This window comes from Lemur catta, unplaced genomic scaffold (genome assembly GCF_020740605.2).
Source record: "Lemur catta isolate mLemCat1 unplaced genomic scaffold, mLemCat1.pri scaffold_203_ctg1, whole genome shotgun sequence".
Taxonomy (NCBI): Eukaryota; Metazoa; Chordata; class Mammalia; order Primates; family Lemuridae; genus Lemur; species Lemur catta.
The window spans coordinates 2,501-17,500 of record NW_025423819.1 but is presented as its reverse complement, the minus strand read 5'-3'; the positions used below and the strand labels follow the sequence as shown (position 1 = coordinate 17,500).

The 15,000-nt window shown below is 56.8% G+C and overlaps 2 long non-coding RNA genes across 9 annotated transcripts in view; both read right to left on the bottom strand.

Annotated features, from left to right (window-relative positions):
- Window positions 1-11,493: 11,493 nt before the first annotated feature.
- Window positions 11,494-11,858, bottom strand: LOC123629690. The gene is made up of 2 exons (XR_006732164.1): window positions 11,817-11,858; window positions 11,494-11,548 (listed from the first exon to the last, which is right to left on the bottom strand). It is a non-coding gene; the product is annotated as an uncharacterized LOC123629690 (long non-coding RNA).
- Window positions 11,859-13,138: 1,280 nt separating this feature from the next.
- LOC123629689 overlaps window positions 13,139-15,000 on the bottom strand; it is a 4,229-nt gene continuing 2,367 nt past the window's right edge. For 2 of the 8 annotated variants that reach the window (XR_006732159.1, XR_006732162.1), the window contains exons 2-4: window positions 14,434-14,848; window positions 13,989-14,282; window positions 13,551-13,745 (exon numbers count right to left, since the gene is read on the bottom strand). This is a non-coding gene — a long non-coding RNA (uncharacterized LOC123629689). The other 6 variants (XR_006732163.1, XR_006732161.1, XR_006732156.1 and 3 more) reach the window with 6 other exon arrangements.

Sequence of the window (15,000 nt, the reverse complement as noted above, 5' to 3'; positions counted from 1 at the left end):
GATCGCTAGAGAAGACGCTTTCTCGCCGAAGGTGGATCTCGCCCCCGACACCCGGTCGCCCCCGTCAGGGCCCCGGGGCGGAGGCGCTCGGGCACGCCCCCCGGTGGGGCGGGGTGGGGGGGTCTGCGGTACAGGGTAAAACAAAAACGCACGGTTGGCAACTCCCGAGCGTTCACGGTCGGGGGCCCCTCTCGTCCAGAAACCACCTCGGCTTCGAGAGGAACACTCTCCCGTCGGTACGGGAGAGGGGTCACCGAGGCAGACCAGGCCCGGGGTAGAGGCCCCCCACCACGATCGCCCGCGCGACCCTGCGGCAACACCGCTCGCGCGCAGGGAGGGAAGGGCACGAGCCGCGCGCACGCCTCCGGCAGTCCGCCACGCACACATCGTGGGGACGCCGAGACAAACACCCCCCCCGCCCGCCCACGCGGCGCAGGGGGGGATGCCTCTTCAGCTTACCCGCCTCGACCCCCCCTTCATCAGCCCAAGCAAACTGCTCGGGAGGAGCGTACCCAACGCGGCGGACGCTGCAGCGGCCACCAGAGGGGGACGCCGGGAACGAGGACGACAACCACCACTCGGTTTTCGGGCACCTTGGGGAACGGCCCGGTGCGCTCCAGGGGCACCGCAAAAGGGCCACGCAAGACCCAGCAGCCGTGCGCCAAACGGGGCGCGCGCGACCGGGCGGGCGGGACGCCCCTCCCCATCCGTCGCGGGGAGGGGTGACCCCGGCCAGGCAACGGCCCACAAAGGGCGAGCGAGGGCTGCCCGCTGCGTCAACAACAGGACCCACGACCCCCCCCGCCCAACGCCAGGAGGCCGAGGGCGGGGCGAGCGAGGGCGGGCCGGATAGTCTCGCACCCGGCGCCTCCCACCCACCGCCCACAGGCGGGCGGTGGAGAGGCTAGGTGCCCGCGGGCAGAACGAGAAGAGCGGCCCCCATTCACCACGAATGGGCCCGTCCCTCGCCTGGCACGCGGCTTAAGGCCCGGGAGAGCGCGACGTCACCACATCGATCAGGCCCCGTAGGACGGGGGAAGGGTCGGGGAGGCCAGTCAGGCCAGCGAGGACAGCGATCAGAGGAGCCCGCTTCAGCCTCGCCGGCCCCCGTCTCCGGAGGAGGACGGCAGACAACCCAGACACGAAGACCGCCTGACACGCAACGGCACAGAAGCCAGCTGGGTAAGGGGGAGGATTGCCGCAAACGCCCCCCGGGGCGCCGTCCCTCGAGGGGCCAGAGACCAACCCAAGAGGGCGAGCAGCCCCGCCGGGACACTCCGACGCCCTAAGAGCCGGCGCGCGGGCCCAGGCGGTCGAGCTCAAAGGGAACACGGCAGGGCGCCGGGTCACCAGGAACCCGGAACCCTGTCGCCGTGAGGAGGCCCAACCCCTCCGGCGACAGTCACCGGAGGACAGCGTGTCAGCACTAACCTGGCGGCGGAAGATGACGATATGAGGTGATCAAAAACACGGTGCAGGGTGGCGGGGACCGAGCCACTTGACCACGCCTGCCCCTACGACACTCGACACGGCCACCTGTCCCCAGCAGGTGCCCAGGGCCAGCAGACGAGGGGCACTCAGGGACATCTGGTCGACCCCCAGGACCCGCGGACCACTCCCCCCGTGGCGTAGAGGGTCGGGGAGGCCCTCGCCGGGCACGCGCGCCACCCCGGCCCCCGCACGGGGACTCGTGGAGGAGAGAACATCGGGACGGGACCGCCGCGGCCCGACAGGGGTCGCCCTCGCCGGCCACCCGCGCCACCCGGGCGGGGCCCGGTCCCCGGTCCCCGGCCCCAGCACAGGGGGGACTCATGGAGGAGAAAACATCGGGACGGGACCGCTGCGGCCCGACAGGGGTCGCCCTCGCCGGCCACCCGCGCCGCCCAGGGCCCGGTCCGTGCCCCCAGAGTAGGACTCGGAAGAAGCCACGGACGACTGGGATCCCGCGAGGGACCCAGCCACCCGTGCCACTCACAGGGCTGTCCCTGCCTCTTGAGCGGGACCCAGGGAAAAGCGGCAGGAAAGGCGAGGCCGTGGGAGAGGGAGAGGGACAGGCATGCACGGGACGGCGGCCGTTCGCCGGACACCCTCCTCTCCCGTCCACGTGCGCCGTCTCCTTCCTGTCCCCGCGGGGCGGGGAGGGTCTTGCCAGAGCGGCCACAGCGTGCTGGTCGACCCGCCCGGGCAGCCCCGCCAGCCCCGCCAGCCCCGCCAGCCGCCTGGCCGGCTGAGCCCGGAAGCGCGGCGACAACGTCCTCCTACGACAGCCCTGCGGGCCCAAGCTTCGCCTCACAGACGTCCCAGCCGGCGTCCCGGCACGAGCCAGATGGCCCTGAGAAGGCTGCTTGCTTCCCGGAACCCAGCCTCCGTCACAGCGGGGACTGTCCCCTGCTTTGCCTGCCGCACCGAAGATTCAGAGGACAAGAGCCTTCTAGAAAAGCGGCCGCCAGGTGGAGCCCGACCACAACCGGCGCCAGCCACCAGAGGTCTGCTGCAAATCACGGGGCAACCCTCCGGAGCCCATCATTTCAGAGTCCAGAAGGTCCCCCGAGGGCATCAAACACAGTCCCCCCTACTCCCCACGGAAGCCATCGACAGAGGACGGGTCAGTCTAGGGCCACACCACCCTGAACGCGCCCGATCTCGCCTGATCGGGGAAGCTAGGCAGGCCCCAGCGTGGCTAGCACTGGGATCAAAGAAAGGATGGGTCGACCCGACCACCGAAATCGTCCACCAAACCCGTCTCTGCACAGACCACGACATAGCCGAGAGACAGACAGGCAGACCCAGAAAGAGGGAAAGAGAGAAAGGAAAAGAAGAGAGAGAGAAGAGACAGAGAAACGGAGAGAGAAAGTCAGAAAGAAGAAAACAGTGAATAAGAAAAGACAGGAAGCGGGGGGAGAAAGGAAAAGGAAAAGGAAGGAAGGGAAGGCGATAGGAAACACAGAAAGACAGAAGGAAAGAAGAAATAAGGAAAGAAAAGACAGGCAGAAAGAAAGAGAACGAGAGGACGGAAGGAAGGAAGGAGAAAGAAAGAGGGAAAGAAAGAAAAGAAGAGAAAAAGAAAGGAAATTAAAAGAGAAAAAGAAACAAGAATACGGAAAGAGGGAAAGAGAAAAAGATAGAGAGAAGGAAGGAGAGAGAGAGAGAGAGAGAGAGAGAAAGCAGAGAAAGACACAGAGAGAAAGAAGGAAGGAAGAACGGAAAGACAGAAAGAAGGAAGGAGAGAGAAAGGAGAGAATGAGAAAGAAGGAAGGTAGGAAAGCAGAAAGGGGGAAGAAAGATGGAAAAAAGAGAGACAGAAAGACAGGATAACAGGAGCAAGGAAGAAAGGAAAGAAAAATGGAAAGAAATGGAAGGAAGGAAGGAAGGAAGGAAGGAAGGAAGGAAGGAAGGAAGGAAGGAAGGAAGGAAGGAAGGAAAGACTCGGCCGGGCACGCTGGCTCACGCCTGTAATCCTAGCACTCTGGGAGGCCGAGGCGGGCGGATCGTTTGAGCTCAGGAGTTCGCGACCAGCCTGAGCAAGAGCGAGACTCCCGTCTCTACTAAAAAGAGAAAAAAAATTATACGGACAGCTAAACACACACACACACACACACACGCACACACACACACACACGCACCACACACACACACACACACACACACACACACACACACACACACACACACACACACACACACACACACCCCGGGTCATAACTCTGTAGTCCGCGTGAGTGAGGCCCGGACAGTGCTAGTAGCTTTCCAAGTGGTCAAAAAGAATGCACAATAACTGGACTGTGGCCCGTCTGGACGCTGTAAAGGCCCACTTGAAAACTTACGCTCGCTCGCTAGGTGACCGACGTCCGCTTGACCTGTGTCTGTAACTGGAAATATGTACCTTGCAGAGATAAAAACAAAGCAACTAACTTGTAACTAAGTGTTTAAACTTTCCAGCTGCCCGTTGTGCTTGCTTAACGCCTGAAAGAACGTTCCTTAATTGGTGCTATCTGTTTCTGTAAACCTGCTCACTTAAAGACTGTCACCGAAACGGGGCCCGAGGCTGGTCCCAGACCCCACAGCTGTGGAGTAGGTGGTATAATGTTGTTTCAACCGCCGCCGTGCCTAAAGGCACGTAGCCTAAAGTCACGTAGCTGTAGCTTAGGATAGTATGAAACCTTCCTGGTTTTTTTCGGCTCAGGGCCATTCTCTGTACCCGCACCCTAACAGGGCAGGGGGGTGGTCGCCGGTCAGCTAATAAAGACTCATGACTTGGCTCAATTCGGTCTCTAGGTGGTCCTGTCTCGCACTCCGTACCATAACAGACGCCCTATCGGTTCAACCCAGCTCTGAAGGAAAGAAATGCCGAGCGTTCCACTAGCTGGAGGAAGGCAGAACGCACCTCTGCCTTCCTCTGAGGGCACGTCTGAGTGAAGGGGTCTTTCCCCCTGCCCGCCACCCCAACCCCCTCATCCCGGACCATACCACACCCGGCCTCGGCCTCCTCGGCCCGCCCCACCGGGCCCCATCACGGCCTCTGGAGCCCGGGCTCTCTCTCCCGGCACTGCTCCCCGCCCCCACCCCGGGACCTGAGATCCAGGGCCTCTGACTCCCAGGCCTCCCAGCTGTCTTGACTTACAGACTCAGTGTCTGCTCTGCCGGAGGGACCTCTTGCTGCGGGGCTTCTCGGGCTGACCCTCCGGGACCCAGGTGGCTCTCGGTGGCTGCATCTGAGGCCGAGCCATCCTGGCCTCGGCCACCCGTCTAACGGGCGCCCCCCCATCCGCGTGGCCACCCGCGTCAGGTTTCGGTGCTGTAGTGCCACCCTGCCTCCCTTCCGGGGGGAATCCCACGCTGCCGTGGGCCCATTATGACCAAGAAGCTGCACCTGTGGGTCTGCCCCGTTTCCCCCCCCCTCCACACACACACACACGTCACCCCCCAGTCCCCCCACAGTGGTTAGGAAGAAGGCAAAACTTCCTGGTACAAGGGTTGAACTGAAGGGGCGAGTGAGTGGCCACCTGGCAGGGGCATCCCATCAGATGGCTGAAGAAGTCAGACGCCGCCGAGTGCAGAAATGTCACGGAACTTGGGGTGCCACTGCCCTGCTGAGATAGGGCCGGGGCAGGCTTTAAAAGGCTAAAATTCTCCCTGCCTTTGGTACGTTGATACAGAACCCACGGTCCTTTCTAATTTTTGATTCCCGGAGAGGCAGGAAGTATTCCGAACGGCCACGCCATGGCTTTTCTAAATTGCCCACAAGGCCTTCTCCGACCCAGCGGGACAGGGCTTTGCTTTGGTGTTACATCGTGGTAAAAGAGACATCTCACAGCAGTGACCGTGTCCATCGACTTCGTCGGCGCGCTCAGGCTCGCAGTCCCACTTTTCAGACAAGCCTGGATGGCTACTCCGAGTCACTCTTTGCCAAAGGCCAGCCACTCCCCCCCCCCCCCCCCCGCCTCGCATCTCCCATTTGGCCACCGCAACCCTTCATCCCCGTGAAGTGTGCTCCTGTCTGTACACCTACTCCGTCGGCGGGTGGGGGGGAGGGGGCCGGAGCAGGCCCACCACCTTGAGTGTGTGGAACAGGGCTGAGGATTTCCTAAGGGAAGAAAGAGGGTGGGGAGAGCGAGAGAGCTGCTCCTCCTCCTCCTCCTCCTCCTCCTCCTCGTGAAACTCGCAGATGATTGAGGATAAACAGGCCTGCACGGGAGGGAGGGAGGGAGGGAGGGTGCCGAGTCTGCACCACAGAAAATGGCCTTGTGGGGGGGGGGGGGCGGGGCGGGGAAGAGGGCAGAAAGCTTTTCCGTCTTTTTAAAACTTCCCCCAGGCTTTTGGGAACTTACAGCCTGGCCTGCATCCCTGAGGCACGTTAACTCTTTGGTTATAACTCCAGGTGGCCCCCCAGGGTGGGCGGCCCACGGAGTCCACAGGCTTTCTTCTCAGCAGAGACGGGGGGGGGGGGGGGGGGGCCACGGGACGATTAGAACGGTTAACTGCAGTAATTGCCTGAAGCTGAGAACCAACCCTCCCTCCTTTAAAACCTCTGTATTTCTGCCTAGGCCTATGTTCAGGAAATTTGGGGGTTTGAGACTGAGAAGCTCTACCCTATTTATTTCCTCCTCTGCCAGCAAAGTAGACTCTCTCTTTCCTTACTCCTCATACCGCTTGTCCTCGTTATTCGGCCTCGTGGACAAGCGGCTGAGCTTTTCGGTAGCCAGTCCACACCCCAGGGTGGAGGGGTCCAGTCCACCCCGGTCCAGACCTGGGCCCTTCCTGCCTCCTTCCCAAGAGGATCTGCTTGGCAGCCCAGCCCCCTCGGACTGGGCCACAAGGAGGACACAAAGTGAGGACCCAGCCCCCCACGGTAGTGGCGGTGGCAGTTCTCCAAGGGTTCGGGGCTTTGGCTGACGCAGGAGACGGAGGGGGACTGATTTCTTTAGCGCCCACCCCGCCCCCAAGTGACCGACCTACGCTCCCTCCCCTCCCCCGTGCGCCGGGCCGCGGCCCCGAGGCAGGCCGGGAAGCGGCAGCTCGCGGGGCGGGGTCGCGGCTGAAAGCGGTTCCGCCCGCGAGAAGTCCGAGGCGGCTACGTGCGAACGCGCACGCGCACGCGCACGCGCAGTCAGCGCGTTGAGTCGGGGCGGGGGCGGGGGCGGGGGCGGGGGCGGGGGCGTGGCAAACGGCGGAAGGGCCCCGCCGGGGGCACGGCCACCTGTGCGGCCGGCCGGGCTAGGGGGTTTCCTCTTGGGTCGGGAGCTCGTTCCCCGCCCCCAGGCCGCAGGCAATCTCGAGGGGGCAGAAGCACGACTGGCTGGGCACCTCCTCGGGCGAAGCGGTCGCGGTGGCTGGGTGACGTGGGGCCGAGACGAGTCTCGTTCTGGGAGCGGCACCTCCCCCACGCGCCTCTCCTCTTGGGCCTTTCCGCCCGGGCTCCGGCCCCAGGGGAGGGGAGGAGTGGGGGCAGGGAGACGACCTCAGGGAGGGGCCGGACCAACCGAAGGAAAGCTGTTCGTGAACTCGTGTATCTTTCCCAGGGAAACACCATTTCTGGAGTGTATGAACTAAAATAAAATCTTAAGCCGCCCTCCGCCCGCCACCGCCTGCGTCAGACCCGTCCCGTGGTTGGCCCAGGGAACCCTAGAAAAACCTTTAAACCTGAGCTGCTGCCCTCAAGGACAGGGGAGGTCAGACACCCCTCCCTGATGGAGTCAGTTTTTGTCACAATGAGATACTGAATGCCCGACGGGCCTAAGGCCGGGCAAGACCAAGCTTAACGCATGCATATCTAGCAGGCCAACCGTTTACTGAACTACAGAGCACTTGAGTTTGGGGTAAACTGTCCCAGTGGCTTGTCTGTGATTAGCAGACATCCTTGTCTTAACTGAAAACGTGATGCAAAGCCTTTAGGCAGAGGTTCATTTATGTCATCGATTGCAAATCAAAGAATCTTTAAACCCAGCTGCAAACCCGTAAACACCGCCCCCCCCCCTCCCCAACTGCCAGATGTCCTGCCTTTGGAGGCCAGACCGATGTACCCCTTCCGTGTATCGATTTGTGATTTTTACATGTAATTCCTGTCTCCCTAAAATGTAGGAAGCCAAACCGTAACCCGCCCCGCCGCCACGGGTCCGCTCGCTCGAGGCTTCTTGGGTGTAGCTCTCTGGGCCACGATCACGGACGTTGGGCTCGGAATAAAACTCTCTAAATTATTTTGCAGTGCAGTGATTCGGGGTTCTTTTCCATCGACGAGTCCATCGTGTTCACATTATTTTAGCCGTGGGAGCTTTTTCTTTTATAGTATGTCTGATCCCGATCGCTAGCCAGGTATTCATTGGTAATTTTGGTTGGCGGTGGTGCTCAAGCTTGTCTTCGTACATCCCAAATTGGCGTAAGCCACCGTGAATCTGTTTTACACCTTCCAAGAGCTAGCGCTTATTGCCGTATCATAACCAGGGCTCTCACGGCAATTTTTCCTTCTTTTTTTTCTTTTTTTCTTTTGACAGGCTCTCACTCTGTTTCCCACACTAAAGTGCAGTAGCATCATCGTTGCTCACTGCAACTTCAGACTCCTGGCCTCAAGCGAGCCTTTCGCCTAGGCTTCCCAAAGTGCTAGGATGGAGTTTTATTTTTCTCTGTGACACCCTGGGAGGAAATATCTTTTAGGGTCACGGGGTCAGAAATTTAGATCTCTTCTTTGAACTCATGGTAGGGGCTAATTGGGATTTTCAGTGGGTACACATAGGCCACTTGTAATTTCACCAGTACTCCCCATTGCTTGTCATCTATTCAGGCGGTGAACTCTTATCTCTTTCCCTATCATCTACTGTGCAAACGGGTTGGCCACAAGGATAATTTGAATATCAGATTCAGAGCACAAATAATTAAGGTCCTGTAGCGTTAATAAGTAAAAGGGGCCACATACAAACCTGTGGAAGTCTGTGTCCATTCTTTTTTTTTTTTTTTTTTTTTTTTCCCCCGAGACAGAGTCTCACTCTGTTGCCCGGGCTACAGTGAGTGCCGTGGTGTCAGCCTACCTCACAGCAACCTCAGACTCCTGGGCTCAGTCGATCCTCCTGCCTCAGCCTCCCGAGGAGCTGGGACTACAGGCATGCGCCACCATGCCCGGCTATTTTTTCCTATCTATTTTTAGTTGTCTGACTAATTTCCTCCTATATTTTTAGTAGAGATGGGGGGGGGGGGTGTCTCACTCTTGCTCGGGCTGGTCTCGAACTCCTGACCTTGAGCGATCCTCCCACCTCGGCCTCCCAGAGTGCTAGGTTTACAGGCCTGCCTGAGGCAACGCGCCCGGCCTGTGTCCATTCTTTAATGTTGTGTGTCGCTCAGTTATGAAAAGGCAAGGGAACATAAAATCCGAGTTTTAGGGATAACTTACAGGCTCGGTATTCTTCCCCCCCACCCCCCACCCCACCCCCGGCATCCTCTAAGCCTATGTGAATATCAAGGAGGGTAAAAAAAACCCAGTGTTCTCAGTTCAGGGCCCGACATCTGTGTCCAGAGTAAAAATTGAGCGTCCTATTACACCTTTATTTCCCTTTGGTCTGCTAAGGCCCAACTCGGCAAAGAGGTCACCGTTTATTCTCTTTGCTAAAATCACACGTGCCCTAGTCTGTCTGCTTTGTCTCCTTTAGGGATAATCATCCAAACTTACCCGGGCCCCTCACAGCCTCATGACAATAGGCCTCCTTGGTTTACTGAAATAGAAAATACCGGCTCATCAGCAATGTTTGATCGGTTGCTTCAGAAACAAACGTTGCTCTGCTTTCTTTACTATGTTTTTTTTTTTTTTTTTTTTTTTTTTTTTCCTTCTTTCTTCCATCAGACCCAATCCGATATAGGTGGGAGAGAAGGTAACCGGAGCCTCTTGAAAAACCGAAGTGAACCAAAGCGAGCTCACAGATTCAGATAGAAATCAGGAGGAAGAAAAATTGGGAGATAACATAGATTTTTCTGTCCAGCGGGTGTTCTCTCACTTAAATTTTACCAGAAGCGTTAGGTAGGGTGAGGATAATTGTGACAAACAGTGTTCTCCTTGGACAGATAAGGAGGAGGCAGGCTCAGAGTGACGAGTAACCGGGGCCCAAATATATCGCTAATGAGCATCATAGTGTGTTCCCGGGTTACACTGTTTTGTGAGGCTCAAAAGGTTTGGGGTGCGCGTGCGCGGGCATCCGTGTGCGTCCGCCATCCTAGGTGTTCCAGTAAAACCGATGTAAGGTAGGATTTCCCATACCTTCGGTGATTTCATGTCCTGCAGGAACATAATGTTCCGGGATCAGGTTTTTATTCTGCCTTCTGTGCCTCATGCTCAACATGCCTGTGGCTTTACAGCCGAGACTTGCTCAGGAGGAGCCTATTCTCATCTTCTGGGAGGTTCTACTAATCTTTAAAAGACAAGGACGTAGGAAGATGATCCTATAACAACGACTGTGACCACGATGACAGGCTTACCGCTTGCCACGCGAGCTTCTGTGTGCTTTGCCTGCATTCGCTTTTTCACTCTGCACCATATCCCTGTGGGGTAGGCACCATTATTTCCCCATTTGCAGATGAAGAGGCTGAGGCACAAGGGGATCTATGACTCCCCGAGTTACCGGAAACGGAGTGTCATCCAGGTAGCCGGTCCAGGCCCCCTGGGTCTGCAGCCACTCTGCCGTGCTGATTCTGAGCCTGACCATTTCGTCACCGGTGGCTCCCTGAGAACCTTGACTCGGCCCCCTTCCTCGGTTGAGTTGGGAAACGTATCCATGTGTGTGTTATTTCTCTCCCTCCCTCTCCCTCCTCCCCCGCCTCCGTTTTAGTTTTTATTTATTTATTTATTTATTTATTTATTTATTTGTTTGTTTGTTTGTTTGTTTGTTTGTTTGTTTTGAAAAGTGCATAGAACGATGAAAGCTTTAAAAGTAGGAAAAACCTTACAGAATAAATAAGGACACAAAGAAAGAAGACATCCAGGCCGGGCGCGGTGGCTCACGCCTGTCATCCTAGCACTCTGGGAGGCCGAGGCGGGCGGATCGTTTGAGCTCAGGAGTTCGAGACCAGCCTGAGCAAGAGCGAGACCCCGTCTCTACTAAAAATAGAAAGAAATTATCTGGCCAACTGAAAATATATATACATAAAAATTAGCCGGGCATGGTGGCGCATGTCTGTAGTCCCAGCTACTCGGGAGGCTGAGGCAGTAGGATCGCTTAAGCCCAGGAGTGTGAGGTTGCTGTGAGCTAGCTAGGCTGACGCCACGGCACTCACTCTAGCCCGGGCAATAAAGTGAGACTCTGTCTCAAAAAAAAAAAAAAAGAAAGAAAGAAAGAAGACATCTGTGTACGACAGTGCAATGTGTTTGTGTTTTAAGTCGTGGTGTTACAAAAGAGTCCAAAAGGTTAAAAAAGAAAAAAAAAAAAAAAAAAAAAGGAAAGGAAAGAAAAGGAAAAGGAAAAGGAAAAAAAAAAAAAAAACAACGTGGGAAAGTTTATGAAGTGAAAACACTTACAGTAAGCTAAGGTTAATGTATGACTGAAGAAAGAAATTTCTGAAGGTAAATGTCGTGTGTGGCCTAAGCGTCCGGGGTTTATAAAAAGCTACGGTAACGTCCTAGGCCTTCACATTCACTCACCACTCACCGCTAACTCACAGACTCACCCAGAGCGACCTCCCGCCCGCCCTGCGAGCTCCATTCACCGCGAGTGCCCTGGCCGGGTAGGTGTCCCACTGCACAAAAACCTATCAGACCGCGTTTCTTCCACTATTATAAGTAGTCGTACATTCTTTTAGGACCGTAGCCGTAGGGTACACCTCCAGGCATAGTTACAGGGTGGGAGAGGAGGGAAGAGGCCATTCTTCACGTATCGTTGGGTAGCACGGGGGCAGGGGAGGCAGTTTCCTCCTGCTCCTCCTCGTCCCCCTTCTCCCTTGTTTTGCTTCTTCCTTGTTTTCTCTTTGTTCCTCTCCCAGTTCCCCCTTCCATCGTCTTGACGGATTTGGATGAGACGTAGACATTTTCCATGTCAGGCTTTACTCATACCGAGGGAGTAGGAGAAAAGTAAGCCGCCTACCATGACACAAGGGAACGGAAGTTTGTGAGCCGTTGACTGCTGTGGCATTCTGACACTTGGTGTTTTTCAGGACATTCTATATTTCTGCTATCCCACTAGAATGTATCCCCTTGATCACTACCGTGTACCCCCATCCCAGCTTTTTCGTGAGCCACCCTCAACGGCCGTGACAATGTGGTGCGGGGACTCCCCTCCGTCTGGTGCCTCACACTCGCACATTTGGGGTTTCGTATCAGGATAGCAAAGTGATCGCCTTTCAATAACCTGGCTGGCCACGGTGGCTCATGCCTGTGACCCCAGCAACTTGGGAGGCAGAGACGGGAGCGTGACTTGAGCCCAGCAGCCGGAGACCAGCCTGGGTAACACGATGAGACCTCGTCTCTACCAAGAAAATATAAAAAAAGAAAAATTATGCCGGGTGTGGCAGCACAGCATTTGCCTAGAGTCCCAGCTACTCAGAAGGCCGAGGCAGAGAGGATCACTTGAGCCCTGGATTTGGAGCTTGCCGTGAGCTACAATCAGGCCAAGGCGGCCTGGCTGGGAGAGGACAGAGTGAAAGGAATCCTGTCTCAAAAAAAAAAAAAAAAAAAAGGAAAAGAAAAAAAAGAAAAAAGAAAAGAGGAAAGAAAGTAAAAACAAAACAAGACCGATAAGACAGCTTAGAAGTCTCGGTGTTACCGAAAGCTGGGCCACTTGCCCACGAGGCCAAATAAGGAGGACAAGCCGTGTGACGAGGAAGGAAAGAGAGAGTCTATTTTGCCGGTAAAGGAGGAAATAAGGTAGACCTTCCCATCTCAAGCCCCCAGATTTCCCGAACATAGGGCTAGGCAGAAATAGAGAGCTTTTAAAGGGCGCGCGGGGGGGTGGGTGGGTGGGAGCCTGTGGTCCTCAGCTTTAGCAACGATTGCGGTTAATGATTTCAATCGTCCAGGCTCTGCCAAAAACAAAGCCTGTGAACTCTGTGAACTCTGCCGGCCGCCCACCTGGGGGGCAGGGGACCACTTGGGAGTTTTAAGAAAAGATTTAACCTGCCTTGGGGACGTAGGCCAGACGACGAGTTCCCAAAAGTTGGTGGGGGGGGGGGGGAGGAGAGGGTAAAAGGACAGAACATCTTTCCGTCCTTTTTTGGTTTCTTCTTTTTTCCCCCCTAGGTACCAAAAGATAGGAGCCCGATGCCGAAAAGAAATAGGTAAGGGCGCCCACGTGCACACGCAGAGATATACCATCGAATACGTCGTGTTGACAGTGTTTCTGAGTCGGGGAAACCGGAAGATGATGGGGAAGTATCACGAGCAACTTCGTATTTCTCCCAGGACGGGAAAATGGACCCGAAGAGAAAAATGCATCGCTCTCGGCGTAGGATAAAAAGCTACATCTTGTTATATAATACGAGGCATTCTGTGCTTTAAATTTTTATCCGAGATGATATTCAGTAAGCCTAAAAAACAAGATAAAACGGAAACAAACAAAAGGGCAAACAACAACAACAACAACAACAACAACAACAAAAGAACTACGGGCAGAGGCCTATGGTCCCGGGAGGAGGGAGGGAGCGGGAGGAGGGGCGCCTCCCGCAGACAACAGGGCGGGTGGGCGGAGACCCGCCAGAGGCTAGGGCTGCCTCGGGCGGGGCCCAGAGCTGCGGGCCCAGGAAGAAGAGAGTGGGACCGGACCGTGCTCTACTCCCCGCGGCTGATCCGAACCACGCCCCGCCCTCCACCCACACACACACACACACACACACACACACACACACACACACACACACACACCACACAAAACCCCCACCCCACCCCCACCCCCGCCCGGGGAGTCAGCTCTTAAACTCCCAACGTCACCTGACTTTCCCCGATCCCGATCCCGATGGCTGATCAAAGTGGCCGCTAGGTGACACCCGACAACCGGTGCCAGTGTCAGCCTGAAAAGAAGGGACCCTATGACGGGGGTGGGGAGGGGTGGGGGTGGGGCGCACAGTGGGCGGCCCGGCCAGCTCCCCTTCCTCCTTGGAGCGGATCGGATCATCTGGAACTTGGAACTTTATCCCGAGAGGAGAGAGTGACACTGGGTGTGTGCTAGAAGCCGGAGGGTTGGGACAGGGACCTACCCGAGAGAGAAGTAGAGTACAGGGAGTTTCAGAGTTGACCCACTCACGATCTCAAGGCCCGGTCAGTACAAGCGTGGCAATATCTGTCACTGTGGAATGAACACTTGGTACCAAAGACCTTTGTCTCTGCTGGCCCCCTGTGCCCAGGGGGGCACGTGGCCAGAATCTGACATCCTAAATGTCTTCTTAGAAAGAATTTGGGGGTGGGGGCGGGGGCGGGGGCGAGGGCGAGAGACAGAAAAAGAAAAGAAAGGGGCAAGAAACGGCTGCCACAAAACTATCAGAACAGATAAGCGATCGATGGGGCCTATCCGGTGACGTTCTTTCCCTACCCAGAGACCGACTTAACATAGCTGGTGTCACTGCAGTCGGGCCACGTTCCGGTGGACACGGAGAGTCGAGGGAGAGCCGGGGATAGACTCTCACGCTCCGCACCGTCTCTCGTGGCAGCGGGAAGGCGGAGGGTGGCTGAGGGTTCTATGCTCCTTTATCACACACCGTCAGGTCAGGTAAAATGGCGGACAGATTTCCAATGTTTCGAGAAAGGAAGAGCACTCACTCGTGCAGGCCATCTACGTGTACGTGGGAGAGTGTCCCCGAGAGTGGCTTTAAGAGCCGGGATGTGCCTAGGCCGAGAAGGTACACGGTCCCGAGTGGGAACGGTCCGTCCCATAGAGTCAGTCGGTAGGAGGCCACCTGTCGAGATGGAACTCCCCCCCCCCCACCGCCACCGTCTTCCCCTTCCGCTCCCCCCCACCCCCGCACCCGCACCCGCACCCCAGAGCGCACAGACTCAGAACGGAGTCACTGGGTGCCAGTGCCCCGCCCGGGTGCTGCATCATTCAACCGAACTGGGAAACAGGTGGGCTTTCGGACCCTCGGGAGGGAGCTTCACGGCGGGCGGACAGATCAGAAGGGGCCCGGCTCCCTTGAGTGGGCAGGCTGGGGACGGTCGGTGGGGACCCTTGAGGCAACGTCGGGGACGATCTATGTGGCGGTCCGAAGCTAGCGTCTGAGAAATCGTCCCGAAAGAATGATGGCGTACACAGATCCCCTCCGTTCAAGAAGCGAGCTTCATTTCTAGAGGAGGGCCACCCACGCGGGGGAACCGTAGGCTTCCCGTAGACATTCTCTTCAAAAGGGTATTCACTCGGTGGAGTGAAAATCCGAAGATCGCTGTCTTCTGACACAGCTGCAGAGAAAAGACGGCACCCAAATCAATGAAACACACACCTCCTCCCATCTGAACGAGCGCTCCGGACGGTCACGTAGGGAGAGCGACGGGCTCTCTCCCCACCCTGTGGTCTTCTACCTTTTGTTGCGGTTTTTTCCTTCAGTGGATAG